Here is an 18412-nt window from a genome sequence, read left to right on the forward strand (position 1 = left end):
AAAAAAAAAAAGAAAAAAAAAAAAGAAAAGGAAAGAAAAGCAAAGAAAGAGAGCCTTTAAAGAGATGTTAACAGAAATGAGATGTGTAAAGGAAGGCCTGGATGGTAGCTAACAACTTTGGGGAAGAAGAGAACTTTCTTCCCTGAATCTCCCGGTCTCTGAAGTGGGTGTAATTTCTGTTGGATGCTACTGTCAACTTCTCTGGCTGACTGTCATTAAAATGAAGCATAGAAGATACCTGCCAGGGCTTTCCCTCTGCAGCAGATATCCTTGATTCTGTCTATTACATCAGTAAATTTCCAGTTCCCTCAAAGGTTTCATTGTTTTTTTTTTAGAAATGGATTCAAATCTCACTATAAACTTTTGGTATTATTGGTTCTCAGCTGCAAGAACATTTTCTGAATGTATGAGACTGGGAAACTTGCCACCTCTTATTCTGATTTTGTGTAGTCAAACCGTGACTAATTAACAGGTTGAAAAAATACATTGCGGTCTGCCTCATGTAACCATCACCATCACCTTTTCTGCTCTGGATAAATGATGCAGGAAAATTATGAGATAGAAATCAAGATTGATTACAAAAAAGGAAAAACCTATACAGGCTCACAAACACTTCTTGAGGAAACGCATGTTCAAATAATGGTCTAACAAAGAAAGTTTTTAAAGTCTGATTCCCATATAGAATCCTCAGAAATGCCTCTTTTGTTCTGCTAATTGTGGATTTGGTGAAAATACTAATACCAATCAAAGTGATCACTAAAATTACTGGGGAAGGTAATAACTGGGGTCAATCATCTTATATATTAAGGAGCTTCAATTTTCTTGTGTGTAAAATTAAGAGTTTGGCCAGCTAAACTTTAAGATCCCATCCAATGGGTAACCTTTTTCCTCCACTTTATTTTGGAGAATGTCTTCTGATATTTAGTCAGAGACCTAGGGAATCTTTTTTGTATCCTTTGCTTAATAAACAGAGTCTTGAGGAGAAAAATAAAATACTTAAACTAATCCCAACACTAACACATCGTTTCTGCTATGATTTCATAATGACCAGTCTTCCCTGCAGAGAGAAAAGGGACATTCGTAATGCCTTTGGAAGAAGCTTTTGTTTTGATCACAATGAGAGTGAAAATTTGTCTTCTGAAAGAAAAAAAAAACAGTGCACCATGGCTTTTCAGACTTGGCTGCTATGTAAGAGCATGTTTTCTCTCAAAAGGGGCGGATCTGTAAGGCTTGCTTAAGAAGAGTGTAACAAATTGAATGGAACGAAATGTCTGGATTTTTTAGTGAAGAACAATGCTATTGGGAGATAGCATTTTAACGTTTTTAATTCTTCTTTTCATTTTAAGGGACTTGGGGACATTATGGAGCAATAAAACATTGCAAAGGCAATGTTTCAGTCTTGAAAAGAAGAAGAATAAGGAGACGACATTGATTTTGAGGGTAAGGCGGCATGGTGAATCACCCCTAAATTGAATTGTATTGTGATGAATTTTAACTTACTTTCTCAAATCAAAGTTTTAGTCTATGTAAAAAGATTTTTAAAATCAGAATTTGTAATTAAGGCTGTTATGACTACTTTTCTTTAATGCAGCTTGCATGCAATTACAATTCATTTAATTACTGGGACATTGAATATTATTCTGCTAAGTCTAACAAGAAGGACCATTAAATATAGAACCCTGAATGCATGATAAAAATGAACATTATTACTTTGGCTTGAGGTCATATTTGGTACTTAGAAATTCAGAAATATTCACATGAATCCCACTTAAAAAGTAGCAGACTCAAGGAGTTGCTTTTCACTGGGACTTCTGCTGTTGTCTTGCCAAGTTTTATGGACGCTCTACATTTTTGTGAAAATAACTTCATGCTCCCAGGCAGAAAACTGAAAAAGTCAGTTATTTTGCCTTGTGACAGTCTCATAAGGCCCTGCTTCTTATTTGTTTGAGTTTCTCTTATTTAAATGGTCTAGTCATTTTTGAGTTAACCCTTAATGTTACAAACTTGCATATTCTATGGGCCATTTTCTAGTATCCTGGCAGTATTTCCCAAAGTCTCCTCATCATGAGAATTTCATGGGGCACTCATTAAAAAGAGTTGTGCACTATTCCAAACCTACTGTCATCGACTCTCTTAGATGGGGCCTGGAAATTAAATTTTTAAAAATATCCACAGTGATTTTTATTTCTATATTTGGGGAACACTGTTCTAATAAAAGTAAATATTTACCCTCGCTAAGGCATTATTTGAACCTTGAGTTTTGAAAAGATGTTTCTTGTCTAAGGCTAAATTTTTTTTTTTTTTTTTTTTTTTTTTTTTTTTTTTGAGATAGAGTTTCACACTGTTGCCCAGGCTGGAGTGCAGTGGTGCAATCCTGGCTCACTGCAATCTCCGCCTCCTGGTCTCAAGCAATTCTCCCGCTTCAGCCTCTTGAGTAGCTGGGACTACGGGTGCCGGCCACCATGCCCAGCTATTTTTTGTACTTTTTGTAGAGATAGGTTTTTATTGTGTTGGCCAGGCTGGTCTCAAACTCCTGATCTCAGGTAATCCACCCATTTCAGCCTCCCAAAGTGCTGGAATTACAGGCTTGAGCAACAACGTCTGGACTCTAAACTTTCTTTCAAATCTACAACTGCCTCTTTTTTTATTATTATACTTTAAGTTCTGGGGTACATGTGCAGATCATGCAGGACTGTTACATAGGTATGCACATGCCATGGTGGTTTGCTGCATCCATACCCTCATCAACGACATTATTTATCCTAACGTTATCCCACCCCAATTCCCCAACCCCCTGCTATCCCTCCCCAGTCCCCCCACCTCCCAACAGGCCCCACTGTGTGATGTTCCCTTCCCTGTGTCCATGTGTTCTCATATTCAACTGCCACTTATGAGTGAGAACATGCAGTGTTTGGTTTTCTGTGCTGCTGTCAATTTGCTGAGAATGATGGTTTCCAGTTTCATCCATGTCCCTGCAAAGGACATGAACTGATCCTTTTTTATGGTTGCACAGTACTCCATGGTGTATATGTGCCGCATTTTCCTTGTCCAGTCTATTTTTGGTGGGCATTTGGGTTGGTTCCAAGTCTTTGCTATGGTAAACAGTGCTGCAATGAACATAAATTTGCATGTGTTTTTATAATAGCATGATTTATAATCCTTTGGGTATATACCCCGTAATGGGATTGCTGGGTCAAATGGAATTTCTATTTCTAGGTCCTTGAGGAATCACAACACTGTCTTCCACAATGGCTGAACAAATTTACACTGCCACCAACAATGTGAAAGCATTCCTATTTCTCCACACCCTCTCCAGCATCTGTTGTCTCCAGGGTTTTTAATGATTGCCATTCTAACTGTCATGAGATGGTATCTCAATGTGATTTTGATTTTGATTTTTCTAATTACCAGTGATGATGAGCTTTTTTTCATGTTTGTTGGCTACATAAATGTCTTCTTACGAAGTGTCTGTTCATATTCTTCACCCACCTTTTCATGGGGCTGTTTGTTTTTTCTTGCACATTTGTTTAAGTTCTTTGTAGATTCTTTGGAGACAACTTTGCCAGATGGGTAGGTTGCAAAAACTTTTTTCCATTCTGTTGGTTGCCAGTTCACTCTAATGATAGTTTCTTTTGCTGTGCAGAAGCTCTTAAGGTTACTTAGATCCCATTTGTCTATTTTGGCCTTTCTTGCCATTGCTTTTGGTGTTTAGTCATGAAGTCCTTCTTGCTGGGCAGCGCATCTCTGAATAAAGGCAGCAGCCCATCAGGGACTTATAAATAAAGGCCCACCCTCCCAGGACAGAGCACCTGGGAAAAGGGGCAGCTGTGAGTTACATTTCGGCAGACTTAAACGTCCCTGCCCAGCAGCTCTGAAGGGAGCAACAGAGGTCCCAGCATAGCACTTGAGCTCTGGTAAGGGACAGACTGCCTCCTCAGGTGACTCCCCGACCCCCATATATCCTAAGAGACACCTCATACAGAAGAGCTCTGGCTGACATCTGGCGGGTACCCTTCTGGGACAAAGCTACCAGAGAAAGGAACAGACAGCGACCCTTGCTGTTCTGCAGCCCCCACGGGCGATTCCCAGGCAAGCAGGGTCTGGAGTGGACCTCCAGCAGTCCTGCCGCAGAAGGAAAGGAAAAATAAAAAACAGAAAGAAACAGCTTCAACATAAACAGAAAGGATGTCCGCTCAGAGACCCCACCCAAAAGTTGCCAACTTCAAAGACCAAAGGTAGATAAATCCATGAAGATGGGAAGAAGCCAGTGCAAAAAGACAGAAATTGCCAAAAACCAGAAGGCCTCTTCTCCTCCAAGGTGTCACAGCTCTTCACTGGCAAGGGAACAAAACTGCCTCTTTTTACATTTTCTGGAAATGGTCTCTCATTCAAACTTTTCCTGTCTTCAGTCCCCTATCTCTAGCAGCCCTTATAAGACTTTAATCTCTTCCATCTTAAAAAAAAAATCAAACAGAAAATTTTCTTAATCCTGTATCCCTTTCCAGTTATGACTCTATTTTACCTTTCTTTTCACATGGTCATAATTTAATACATTCCAAAACTCAGCCTTTCTGCTTCCTGAGATCTATTGGTCATCTCCATAGATATCTCATAAGCATCTCCATTTCCATGTGCCTCAAACTATTCCCCTAGTTGTTCACAGAATGAGCTGGAAAGTCTTCTTTCCTGTTCAATTTTCTGTGATATTTTATGGATAATTAGTAATATTTCTTCCTTAAATGATTTGTAGAATTTATCAGTAAACAAGCTTGGTCTAAAGCTTTTTGGTAGAACATTATTAATCAAAAATTTAACTTTAAAAACATATATAGGGCTATTTAGGGTATCAATTTCTTTTTCAGTGAGCTTTGGTAGTTGTGACTTGGAGACAATTTTCTATCCCATCTAAGTTTTAAAATTTATTGGCATTAAGTTGTTCCCAGTATTCCCTTATTACCATTTTAATGTTTGTAATGTTATAATGATGCTGCTTCTTTTTTCCTGATCAGATTGGCTAGAGATGTATAAATATTATTAATGTCCAAAGAATCGGTGTTGATTTCATTGATTTCTCTTTTATTTATATGTTGTCAAATTTATTGATTTCTGCTCTAATTTTTATTACTTTTCTGTTTCCTTTGGATTTGCTTTTTTAAAAAGTTTCTTGAATTTAAAGTGGAGGCCATTTGTTTGAGACCTTTCTTGTCTTATGTAGGCCATTAGTACTAAATAGTTCTCCCTGAGCACACTTTAGTTGTATTCCAGACATTTTAATAGGATATTTCATTTAATTCAGTGTACTTTCTAATTTTCATTGGAATTACTTTTTTATTCATGGGTTATTTGGAAGTGTTACTTAGTAATCATACATTTTGTGTTTTTTATATATCTTTTAATTAATAATATCCAATTTAATTCAATTTTTGTCAGAGAACATATAATATATGGATTTAACCACTTTACATTTATTGAGACTCATTCTATGGCCAGAATATGTTATATCTTAATAAATGTTCCATGTGCTTAAAAAGAATGTGTAGTCTTCTGCTGTTGGGTGAATTGTTCCATAAATGTACATTAAATTGGTTGATAGTATGGTTCAAGTCTTAATAGTTCTGTCCAACTTTTATATCAATTAATCAGAGAGGAATCTCAAAATCTCCAACTACATTTTTAGATTGATTTATTTCTCCTCTCTGTTCTATCAATTTTGCTTCATGTACTTTTAAGTTTTCTTACTAGGTAAATTGTTGTTTGGGATTTTTATATTCTCTTGATGAAAATTGATGCAAATATTTTCTCCAATTTCATAGGTGCCTTTTCATTTTGTTGTTTGTGTCCTTCACTGTGTGGAAATCTTTTAATGTGATATAGCCCCACTGTCTATATTTTATATTTCTGCTTGTGTTTTTGGCATTAGAATTATAAATTCATTGCCAGGACCAATGCCATGAATTTTCCCAAATCTTTTCTTCTAGGAATTTTATACTTTCAAGTATTACATTTAAGTCTTCAATTCATTTTGAGTTGATTTTTGTGTATGGTGTAGGATGAATCCCATCTGTTCTTTACTCCATATTTCCTCTTTTTTCAGCCTTCTTTTGGATAGATTGTGTGTATTTCTTATAATTATATTTTATCTTCTTTGTTAGCCTAATAGCTACTATTTTATGTTTTGGGTTTTAGTAATTTCTTTAGGGATTATCATTCATGCCTTTATCACAGTTTATTTTCAAATGATGTTACGTCACTTCACATAGAAGAATTTTATGACAGAGCTTTTTTACACTTCTGGTTCCTTTAGCCTTTGTGCTGTAGGACATTTTAATTCTAGAGATGTATTAAACCCAACAACATATTGTTTTTCTTTTTACTTTAGGCAATCAATTGTTAAAGATATTTGAAAATTATGAAAAAATTTATAGTTAACCACATATTTACCGTTTTCAGTACTCATTACTCTTTTCCGTAGATTTAAATTTTCCACTGCTGTCTCTTTCTGTTTGAAGACCTTCCATTGTCATTTCTCTTAGTATATATATGTTCACTTATCACTAATTCTTTCAGCGTTTTATGCATGAGAAAGTCTGTGTGTGTGTGTTTCATTTTGAATGCTACTTTTATTGGCATCAAAATATATTCTAGGTTGACAGTTTATTTTTCTTACCAGTCCTATGAAAATGTTCCACTGTTTTCTGAATTGCATTGATCACCAAAATATTGTTAGTCAAACTTAGAACTTAACTGTAGCATCTGTGTACTATTTTATGGTCTATTTTGTTTGTTTACTATTTCTCCCTTGTTTACATTTGTATACAAGTTTGACTTTGCATTTTTTGTCTCAATGGGATTTTTCTTTATATGTATAATTTATATTTATTTTTATTTTTTTAAATATATATTTTATTGCTTTTTAGGTTTGAGGGTACAAATGAAGGACATGCAAGATTGTTGCACAGGTACATAAAGGCAATGTGGTTTGCTGCCTTCCTCCCCATCACCTATATCTGGCATTTCTCCCCATGTTATCCCTCCACAACTTCCCACCCTCCACTGTCGCTCCCCTAGTTCCTCCTGACAGACCCCAGTGTGTGATGCTCCCCTCCCTGTGTCCATGTGTTCTCATTGCTCAACATCCACCTATGAGTGAGAACATGTGGTGTTTGATTTTCTGTCCTTGTGTCAGTTTGCTAAGAATGATGGTTTCCAGGTTCATCCATGTCCCTACAAAGGACACAAATTCATCATACTTTTATGGCTGCATAGTATTCCATGATGTATATGTGCCACATTTTCCCTGTCCAGTCTATCATCAGTGGGCATTTGGGTTGGTTCCAAGTCTTTGCTATTGTAAACAGTCCTGCAATGAACATCTGTGTGCATGTGTCCTTACGTAAAACAATTTATAATCCTTTGGATATATACCCAGTAATGGGATTGCTGGATCAAATGGAATTTCTATTTCTAGGTCCTTGAGGAATTGCCACACTGTCTTTCACAATGGTCGAACTAATTTATACTCCCACCAACAGTGTAAAAGTGTTCCTATTTCTCCACATCCTCTCCAGCATCTGTTGTCTCCAGATTTTTTAATGATCACCATTCTAACTGGCATGAGATGGTATCTCAATGTGGTTTTGATTTGTATTTCTCTAATGAACAGCGATGATGAGCATTTTTTCATATGTTTGTTGGCCTCATATATGTCTTCTTTTGAAAAGTGTCTGTTCATATCCTTTACCCACTTTTGAATGGACTGGTTTGTTTTTTTCTTGTAAATCCGTTTTAGTTCTTTGTAGATTCTGGATATTAGCCCTTTGTCAGATGGATAGATTGCAAATTTTTTTTTCCCATTCTGTTGGTTGCCAATTCACTCTAATGACTGTTTCTTTTGCTGTGCAGAAGCTGTGGAGTTTGATTAGGCCCCATTTGTCTATTTTGGCTTTTGTTGCCAATGCTTTTGGTGTTTTAGTCATGAAGTCCTTGCCTATGCCTATGTCCTGAATGGTTTTGCCTAGATTTTCTTCTAGGGTTTTTATGGCGTTAGGTCTTATGTTTAAGTCTTTAATCCAACTGGAGTTAATTTTAGTGGAAGGTGTCAGGAAGGGGTCCAGTTTCTGCTTTCTGCACATCACTAGACAGTTTTCCCAACACCACTTATTAAACAGGGAATCCTTTCCCCATTGCTTGTTTTTGTCAGGTTTGTCAAAGATCAGATGGTTGTAGATGTGTGGCCTTGCCTCCGAGGCCTCCGTTCTGTTCCATTGGTCTATATCTCTGTATTGGTACCAGTACCATGCTGTTTTGATTACTGTAACCTTGTAGTATAGTTTGAAGTCAGGCAGCATTATGCCTCCAGCTTTGTTCTTTTTGCTGAGGATTGTTTTGGCTATGTGGGCTCTCTTTTGGCTCCATATTAAGTTTGAAGTGGTTTTTTCCAGTTCTGTGAAGAAAGTCATTGGTAGTTTGATGGGGATGGCATTGAATCTGTAAATTACTTTGGGCAGTATGGCCATTTTCATGATGTTGATTCTTGCCAACCATGAGCATGGGATGTTTTTCCATCTGTTTGCATCCTCTGTTATTTCCTTGAACAGTGGTTTGTAATTCTCCTTGAAGAGGTCCTTTACATCCTTTGTTAGTTGTATTCCTAGATATTTTATTCTCTTTGTAGCAATTGTGAATGGGTGTTGACTTTTGATTTGGCTCTCTGTCTGTTACTGGTGTATAGGAATGCTTGTGATTTCTGCACATTGATTTTGTATCCTAAGACTTTGCTGAAGTTGCTTATCAGTTTCAGGAGATTTGGGGCTGAGACAATGGGGTCTTCTAAATATACAATCATGTCATCTGCAAATAGAGACAATTTGGCTTCCTCTTTTCCTAATTGAATACTCTTTATTTCTTTTTCTTGCCTGATTGCTCTGGTTAGGACTTCCAATACTATATTGAATAGGAGTGGTGAGAGAGGGCATCCTTGTCTAGCGCCAGATTTCAAAGGGAGTGCTTCCAGTTTTTGCCCATTTGGTATGATATTGGGTGTGGGTTTGTCATAAATAGCTTTTATTATTTGTGATGCATACCATCAATACCTAGTTTATTACTGGCAAACAGAATGCAACAGCAAATCAAAAAGCTTATTCATCATGATCAAGTAGGCTTCATCCCAGGGCTGCAAGCCTGGTTCAACATAAGCAGGTACTGCAAAAACATTTCTTTGATGAATATCAGAGAGATGAGTCAGGGCAGTTCTATTCAAACAAAGACAAAATGTGACAAGTGAATAGTATAATTGTGGATGCTATTTATTCCTTAGTGTGTGCTAATAAAAACTATAATACTTAAAAGGGTACTGTGACATGAAAATGTCCAAAAACGTTGATTCATAATCTAAGTGGAGTGATAAGATTGCCATAATTCGAGAAAAGACTGATGAATAGGTAGAGATAAAACTGAAGGGGGAAAACACTAGCTCTGGCCAGGAGGGACTGAAGTAATCAAGCTCGGCTCCATGGAGGAGGTGTTTTTGATCTGTGTCATGAATCAACGGATAAGATTTAGACAAGTTAAGACAAGGAATGGCAGAGACATTCAAAGTAAAGGGGAAAGATTGAGCATAGGTATGAAGGTAGCAAAAGCCTTGGATGTCTATGTAGAGAAGAGTGTATTGGTCCATTTGGCAGAAATGTGAGGGAGTGTAAAAGAGTACAGTGAGAACCAAGGTTAGAAAATTGAGCTGTAACGAATTGAAGAAGGCCTTCAACAGCAAACTTCAGAGTTGGGGTTTGTTGAACAATGAAAGCCATTGAACGGTACTAACAAGATCTGGATAAGGCTTGAGGAGGCTGGCACTTCACGCTGGGCTTGCATTTTCTATCCAGACCTCTACTCCCTGACTGTTCCCACAGACTCGCCTTCCAGCTTCCATCCTCTACTGCTAATTACCTTCTTGTTCTTTAATGCCAGGGCTGCCACATTAGTAGGAAACAGGAGAACCACTTTTCTTATACATGTATACAACAGGATCTTACATAACTATTAAATAACATTCTCCAAAAGTATTTAAAGACATCAGGAAATGCCTATGTTAATAAATTAACGAAAGCAGAATAAAATTATACATATATATAATTTGAAGGCATCATAAAAATCTAAAGTTCAGAAACTTCATGTACATCTATATAGAGAAAAAATCTAAGTGTTAAAATTGATAGTGGTAATGAGCATATTTCAATTTTTTATTTGTATCATTCTCCTTTTACCAAATTAGAATATATCACAATTATAATCAATTTTTTTTTAGTGCATTAATCACAGCAAGTAAGTCTTCAAATAGAAACCAAGTAAAAATAGCATCATACCTGAACTTGGGAATTGGAATTCTCAAAGACCCATAAATATTCAGGGCTTTGAGATCCAGATATGGGGTGAGGCAGCTGCTTTGATGGAGTATTTGAAAGTTTGCTCCAAAGAAAATTGAAAGGAAAGGAAAGTACTTGAACAACCTTTCACCACCAAGCTGCCTATGAGTTTCTAAATAAAGCCTTGAGTGGAGGGAAGATGACACGAGGCGACTGCACACCATCACTGCACACTCTCATAGGGCTTGGAGTTGGGAAGGCCCAGCCATAACTGTTTGGTTAAAATGTTACACTGAAGGGAAATACTGAGGTTGAAACTGCCAGGCACAAATGTGATTCCACCAGCCATCCAGCCTCGAAATGGTGCCTTATGCAAATTTTTATTTTTATCCCTCAAGCATCTTTTGTTCTCTCTTTTCTGGTCTTGTATAGTATATTATTATATTATGGGAATCTGCTTAGACAGAAGCAGATGAAGGAGGATTTATGGAAATCCAGGGAAAGAAGAAAATTGTCATATTATTCTAAATCACCATATGAGAACGAGGTTTATTAATTTATTGTTTTGCTCAGTAGTTTTCAACCAAGTAGCTCTGAAATTTTCTCTTGACATGAGAAAACTGTCCTCCTGTCTCTCCCAGATTTACTCTTCCTAGCTGAGGTCTGCTTTTCGACCCATCTTCCTGCCATGCCAAGGGAACATGGGCTCTTCTGCAGCTGATCTGAATAACTGGAGTCCTAGTTTTTCAAATTATCCAAACCAAGTCAAGAAACTTTAGAAGGCTTTTACAGGTATTTTTAGAGCTTTCCCAGAAAGAGAAAGGAGAAATGTGAGTAATAGTAGCAACGGAATTCTAGAGAACTAGATCTTTCTATTTCCTATTTCCTCTTGAAGAAAGATCCTCTCAGCATCTTAGGATAATGAAAACATAAACCAGCTTGTTTCTTTTTAATTAATAGATGAGATCAAGACCAACATAATGAAAGAGGTGGGGAGAATAAGGGACTTGAAAATTTTCTTTCATTCAGTGGTCCCATTGCTCCGGGGTTGTCTCTGTTATAATAGTTCTTTGGGCTGACCAAAGCTGAGGAACAAAAATCTCTATTTGATGTATCTGGAACATTTTTAATGGTCCTGATACAAAGAGCGGTTAGCTAGTATTTATTAAGAATCTACTACACAGTTGTCCTGGATTAAGTGCTTTGCATGAATAATTTTCTTTATCTGACTGATAGGAAAACTAAACTCTAGCTCTTAAGTAATTTTTCCAAGGTTGGGACATGATGGAGCTATGGCTGACCACAGTTTGCCTGATTTCAAAGCCTGCACTATTCTTTTCTATGCCCTGCTATCTTTAATTCATATACATGAAATAGACATCCACAGGCTTAGACATCTTTGAAGGACAGATGGTAAGTAGTCCTAAAAAAGAAATTTATCTTAGGTCCTCAGTTTGTTATGGGAAGGAAGAAGGACTGATAATATTGTCTAGGTAAATTTTTGCTGCATGTTTGCCTGAAGAGCATACAAATCCCAGATTACTTATGCTAAATATCCAGGACTGTGCACTGGACACTTGTCTTATTTCTGTTGAATTAAAGGAAACATTTGAGTTACTATGTTTAAACAGCCATCTGCCATCATAAGCAAATTCTGGAGGAAATTGCTTGGGACCTAAAGTACAACACATGTTTGATCTTTATGTATATTTGTACTTTTTCAATTTGGAAACTTTAAAATAAAGAGGTAAAAGGGGAGTGAGAAAGAAAATAGGGGGGAAATTGTCTTAAAAGGCAAAACAAGTGTTTTGTAGTATTCTGTACTTGTGGGAGAAAGAGAAAAAATAAAGCCGCCGAAATAGACAAAACCTGACACCAAATCAGTGGTATTAACACCAAAGAGAGAAGGCCATAGGTTAGTAAAGAAAACTAAGCTGGAATTGATCGCTTTGGAAAAGAGAAGTATCATTCAACTTTTATGGATGGTAGGCTGAATAATGGCCCCTCAAAGGATTATCCCTGGAATCTGGGGCTATGTTAATTTATGTGGTAAAACTGACTTTGCAGATGTGATCTAGTTAAGAATCTTGAGATGAGGAGATTATATTGCATTCCTAAAGCGGGTCCAAGGTAATCAAAAAGGTTCTTATTAGAGGAAGCTGGGAGGGACAGTCAGAAAAGGAGATGACAGCAGAAGCAAAGTGATACACTTTAAAGACGGAGGCAAGAGGCGAGTCAAGGAAGGCAAATGGCCTCTAGAAGCTGAAAACACCAGGGAAATGAAACCTGTTTTGGAACCCCCCGGAAGCAATGCAGTCCTGTGGACATGCTGACTTTAGCCTCATGAAACTCATTTTGTGCTTTTTACCTTCAGAACTGAAAGATAATAAGTAGGTATTTTTAAACCACTTAGTTCGTGATAATTTGCTGAAGCAACAATAGGAAGCTAATGTAATACATATGATTCAGAGGATTCTAAGGATTCACAAAGCCAAAAAAAAAAAAAAAAAAAAACCTCCTCTAGCCACTTTATTCCTCACCATAATATCTAGTCTATCCACCAGAACCACCTACTCTTCCTGCCTTCCTAAGCTTCTTTCCTTCCCACCCTGTCTCTGTTGGTCTTCATCCTTCACTCTTGAGTGACTTCAGAAAGCTATCTGCTGGTTATTGTCCCCAGTCCCTTCATGCTAACTAGAGTGTGTCCCACACCCATTGCCTGGCTTCACAGTTATAAGTATTTCTACCAAAATCTTTGTTGGATACACGTTACTTAAATTTAAAAAGTCCCAACTCTTCGCCATAACATACCAAACCCTCTACCCTTCCACTTTCTTACCATCTTTAACCATGACACAACTGTAACCCTTCAATTCGCTTCATTCAGTCCCGCCTCTAGGCATGTGCTACTACTACAACCTCTGCTAAATTAGAAATGCAAAATGAGCCCTATAAAAATATAATTACGGTGGAAAACATTAACATACCATTCTCAGAATAGGTCATCTGTAACATGACAGAGGGATTGAATAGTTTTGTTGAAAAAGATAGAAATAAATTTAGAATACCCCAAATAGAGAGGACATATTTAATAGAATATTTACTAAATTTACCATGTATTTTGCCACAAAGAAAATCTTAATTCCAAATTTATAGGGCACAATCTCTGAACATAGCCCAACACAATTAGAAATAAATATGAAAATGTGAACGAAAGTTTGGAATTACTTGCAAATTAAGAATGCAGCTCCTTGCCAATTCTTGGATCAAAGAGAAATCGAAAATGAAAAGAATACCAACCTAGAGAGACCTTCTACCAAAACCCACAGGGCATAGCAAACAATGTTGTCAGAGGACAATGTCTTAAATGCCTTAATTATTAAAGAAACCAAAGGGCAAATAAAGAACTTAATATACATCTTAAGAATTTATGGGAAAAAAGTTAAGAAAATGAAATTATTTTTGAAAAGCTTAAATTTATGTAAGAGCAAACAAAATATGTAGAAAGCTATTTATTTATAAAGAACAGTTAAAATAGAGAAGCCCCTTGTGAGCCTGATTAAGGAGAAAAGAGAAATTGCAAAAAGTATAAAAGATTAAGAATGAAGATTTCAGCATAATAATATAAAAAGTAATTTAAAGAGAATATTACAGGCAACAAATCTTAAAACCTGAAGGAAATACTGATTTTATATCAAATTACAAATTATAAATTTGACTCAGGAAGACAAGATTGGAAATGTGATTCAAGATTTAAAACTGAAAGTCACTGACATCAGATGGGTTCTTGGCTGAGTTGGAAGGACTTGTAAAAAACAATTAATTCTGATGTTATTTAAATCAGTTGCTCTCAAGTTGGCTGCTAGTGAGAATCACCTGTGAAATTTTTTTTTTTTTTTTGAGACAGAGTCGCGCTCTGTCGCCAGGCTGGAGTGCAGTGGTGCGATTCCGGCTCACTGCAACTTCTGTTTTCTGTTTTCAAGCGTTTCTCCTGCCTCAGCCTCCTGAGTAGCTGGAACAACAGGCACCCACCACCATGCCTGGCTAATTTTTTGTACTTTTTAGTAGAGATGGGGTTTCACCATGTTGGCCAGGATGGTCTCGATCTCTTGACCTCGTGATCCTGACTCAGTGCCCAACCTCTAACCTAGACTACTTAAACTATAATAGAAGCTCAAAAATGTGCGTATGTTGTTAAATCTCTCCTGTCTTTCTAATATAATGCCAAGTTCATGAACCATAATTTAAATTGTTGCAGGTTATAGAAAAACATATAGAAGGCACCCACAAGTCATTTTATAAAGCTATTAAAGGTGGTTTTATAGCAAAACTTAATTTCTACAAAAAAGAAAATTATAAACTAATCTCATTTATTAATAAAAATATAAAATGTCTAAGTAAAATGGCATGTAGAATTCAACAATATATCAAAAGAATACTTCATAACAAAATATCCCAAGAATCTGAGAATTGAAGAGTGGCTCAAAATCAGGAAATCTATCAATATAATCTATTATACAAACATTTTGAAAGAAATGTTTTTTAAAAATATGATAAAACAGCTGTGGCAAAGGCACTTTATAGCATCCTTAAGTAAAATTAAGTGATTAGGCAAATGTATGCATTGCCATCATTATTAGTAAACATTGTCTTAGAAGTTCTAAAGAATGCAAAACAGCAAGGACATGGAACATGAAAAACCTCTTGAAAAAAGATGAATCAAGTTATCTCCTTTTGTTTTCATGGTGTGACTGAAAACCTGTAAAACCAAGTTTGAGTAACAACAACAAAAGCAGTAATAGTAAAATAGTTCGATACAAGTTAAACCGTGAAACATTAACAGCTTTTCTTTATGATAGTAATAAGGGCTAGGAAATAGAAATGAGAAAAGTATCTTTTTCCCAATACTGAGAAATGCTACAAAATAATTAGGGATAAATTTGCCAATAAGATTTAAAAAGAAAATTATAAAATCTCATCAAAGGGCAAAAAATTTTATATTTATGTAAATGTAATTTAAATTTTAATGTAAATTTCATTTCATATGTAAAATTGAAAAGTATGCGATAAACAAAGTCAATGGACAAATTATATATGGTAAGAGTATTTGCAATGCTAATGTCAGAGAATAAACATAAATAATATACAAAAAGCTTATAAACTGATAGGAAAAGATAAGCAGCTGAACAGAAAAATGAGCAAGATGTGTGAAAATCTAATGAGAAAATTCACAGAAGTGAAAATAAAAAAGATTTTAAACTATATGAAGGTAAGTATAATGAACTATAAAATAGTGTGGTATTACCTTAAATATATAGAACATCAAAGATTACAATGAGAAACAAAATACCTACCGCTAGAGAAGATGTGATAAGCAGTATTTTCATATATGACTGGGAGGAATGTGTATCATAGCCTTTTGGGAAAGGCATCTAACAACATCTATTATTTAAAATACAATTAATTTCATTCTGGGGCTCTCTACCATAGAAATGAAGGCACCAGTATATAGGGGATATATATTAAGATATTTGTTTCATAGTATTCATGACCGAAGAAACTAAAAAATTTTAAAGTGTTCTCATTCATTCATTAAGAAAGTATGTCTTGGCCAGGGGTGGTGGCTCATGTCTGTAATCCCAGCACTTTGGGAGGCCAAGGTAGGTGGATCACTTGAGTCCAAGAGTTTAAGACCAGCCTGGCCAACATGGCAAAATGGCATCTCTACTAAAAGTTAAAAAAAAATTAGCTGGACATGGGGTGTGTGCCTATAATCCCAGCTTCTGAGGAGGCTGAGGCAGAAGAATCGCTTGAACCTAGGAGGCGGAGGTTGCAGTGAGCCAAGATCCCACCTCTGCACTCCAGCCTGGGCAACACAGTGAGACTATCTCAGAAAAAGAAAGTATGTCTTTCCTGAACTTCCACAAGGTATCTTGTTCTGCAGTAAATACTGTGAAATATAATAACAGGCTCCCACCTTAGAGAACAGAGAACCCTGGCTATGGCTGAGAAGTCAAGGCATACACACAGAACAGTACCAAGCAGGATATTTCAGACAGAGGACCTGTAAGCAAAGGCAAAGGGGACAGAAAAGACCCAGTGTGTTCTGGGGATGGTGAGTGATCCCACCACAGAAGACAATCACATCCCACGTACTTAAAAAAAAAAATTGCTAATTCCCTAGCAGTCCTCGTGAGTGGAGACAGATTGCCAAACAGCATAGAATAGGGAGCTTGGCATGGACCTTTGTTAAGACCCTAACACTTTTCAAATAGAAATGGATCCATACGAACCGGGATTTGAAAGGGAAAAGAAAGTTATAGCAAACTAAATAATTTTTATTTCTCATAAAGTCTCTAAATAAGGAGAATGTGGTAGACAGGAGGAAATCAGAATCTTTGGGGCAGATGTGGAACAGTTACAATGACTGAGTAAATGGCTGCACTTATGTGCACTGGGTGAAGGGATCAGTTGCTTAAGTTTCATATGTGGGGGAATCTCAGCTAGAGTAGACAGGCACACAGATGTGTGTCAATCAGTTGTCTGTGATAAGGAATCTGTTACTAACACTGAAAAGTAAATTAACATATATTAAAGGTTTTCCCTCTAATACGTGTCTCACTCATTGACATTCAGATAGTTTAGGTGACTAAGATACAAGGTATGAGAGTTATAATCAGCAGGATGAAATGTAGATAACCCTCAAATGCCCTTAACGCATCTGGGTGTACTCATAGCAAAGTGTTGTGTACCTGTGCATTGCTATGGAGAAAGCTGCTGGCTTCATGGTTAGAAGTATGGCTTCCTGTGATCCCAGTGTCATGATCTGGATCTGAGATGAGGCAGAAGCTGAAAGCAGCTGAACAAGGATGTTTAAAGATCCCAACCGGCATCATGAAAAAGAATAGGAAAAAGTTAACTGCAAATAATATAAAATCCTATTCTAGTCCAAACTTGTCAGATAATAATCAGAACATTGTTTTAAAATTCTGTTCATCAACCATTGTAAAAGGAGTAGTAATTATAGGAAGCTAATCCAGAGGAAATCAATCAGGCTGGAGATGGTGATGAAAGAACTCAGATGTTTAGATTAGAAAAAGAAGGCTTAGGGATATGAAATCTGCCTCCAAATACATGAGCTACTATTATCAGAAATGGCAAAATAATAGAAAGAATATAGAACTTTTTACTGTGATAGGGGTTGTGCTGTTAGGACTTTAGGGTTCCTTTTAAACTTGAGATTCTGGGAAACCTAGAGTATGATTTTATAATAAATCAGGAAGGCTCTGTTCAGAATTCCCAGGGCCTCCGGTATCACAGCCAAAGAACAGAGAAGAGCCCAAGTTGCTGGGTCCTTTGCCAGCAGGACTTCCTGCAGTAGTAATTCTAAGGAGGGCATCCAGGGGACAAGCCAAAGGGTTCGTTAACAAACAGGAAGGTTGGAGAAGTGCCACGATCAGGAGAAGACGGAATTCCAAAAAATAATGTGGCACAGGCAAGTGGAGATGCCAAAAAAATCAGACTGTCACAGCCAGAGGGACTGGAGCAGAAGGGAAGTGAAATAACCAAGCTGGTTGTTGGGATGGGATGACAGAGTGATGGAGCAAGAGTCAGCTTAGGACAAAGCTTGCTTTAGGTCAAATCTGGTGGCCACCCGCATTAAGGATGATTTGTGCTTGGCACAGAGTTATCACTCAATAAACAAAAGATATTATTTGTAGCTTTTGCCCTGATCAAAACAGGGTATTTAAAATGACTAGGGCATCCTATGTTAAAACCTAAGTTTAACCCTGAGTTAAAACAGGGTATTTAAAATGACTAGGGCATCCTAAGTCAGGACCAGATGATGAAGGGCCTTGAATGCCACCCTAGGGAGTATAGATGTTATTCTGCAGGCAAAAAGAAGCATACGAAGTTATTTGAATTGGGATATGCTTTATGAGCATAACTCATTCAGCATTGTGAAGTGTAGGTGGGTATTATAAGAGAGGAAAAAAGCTATTAGTTAAGACTTCTTGAAAAAATTTTGAAAAGTAAGTGATGGTGGCATT

This window comes from Sapajus apella, unplaced genomic scaffold (assembly GCF_009761245.1).
Source record: "Sapajus apella isolate SASKATOON/1434 unplaced genomic scaffold, GSC_monkey_1.0 scaffold133, whole genome shotgun sequence".
Lineage (NCBI taxonomy): Eukaryota > Metazoa > Chordata > Mammalia > Primates > Cebidae > Sapajus > Sapajus apella.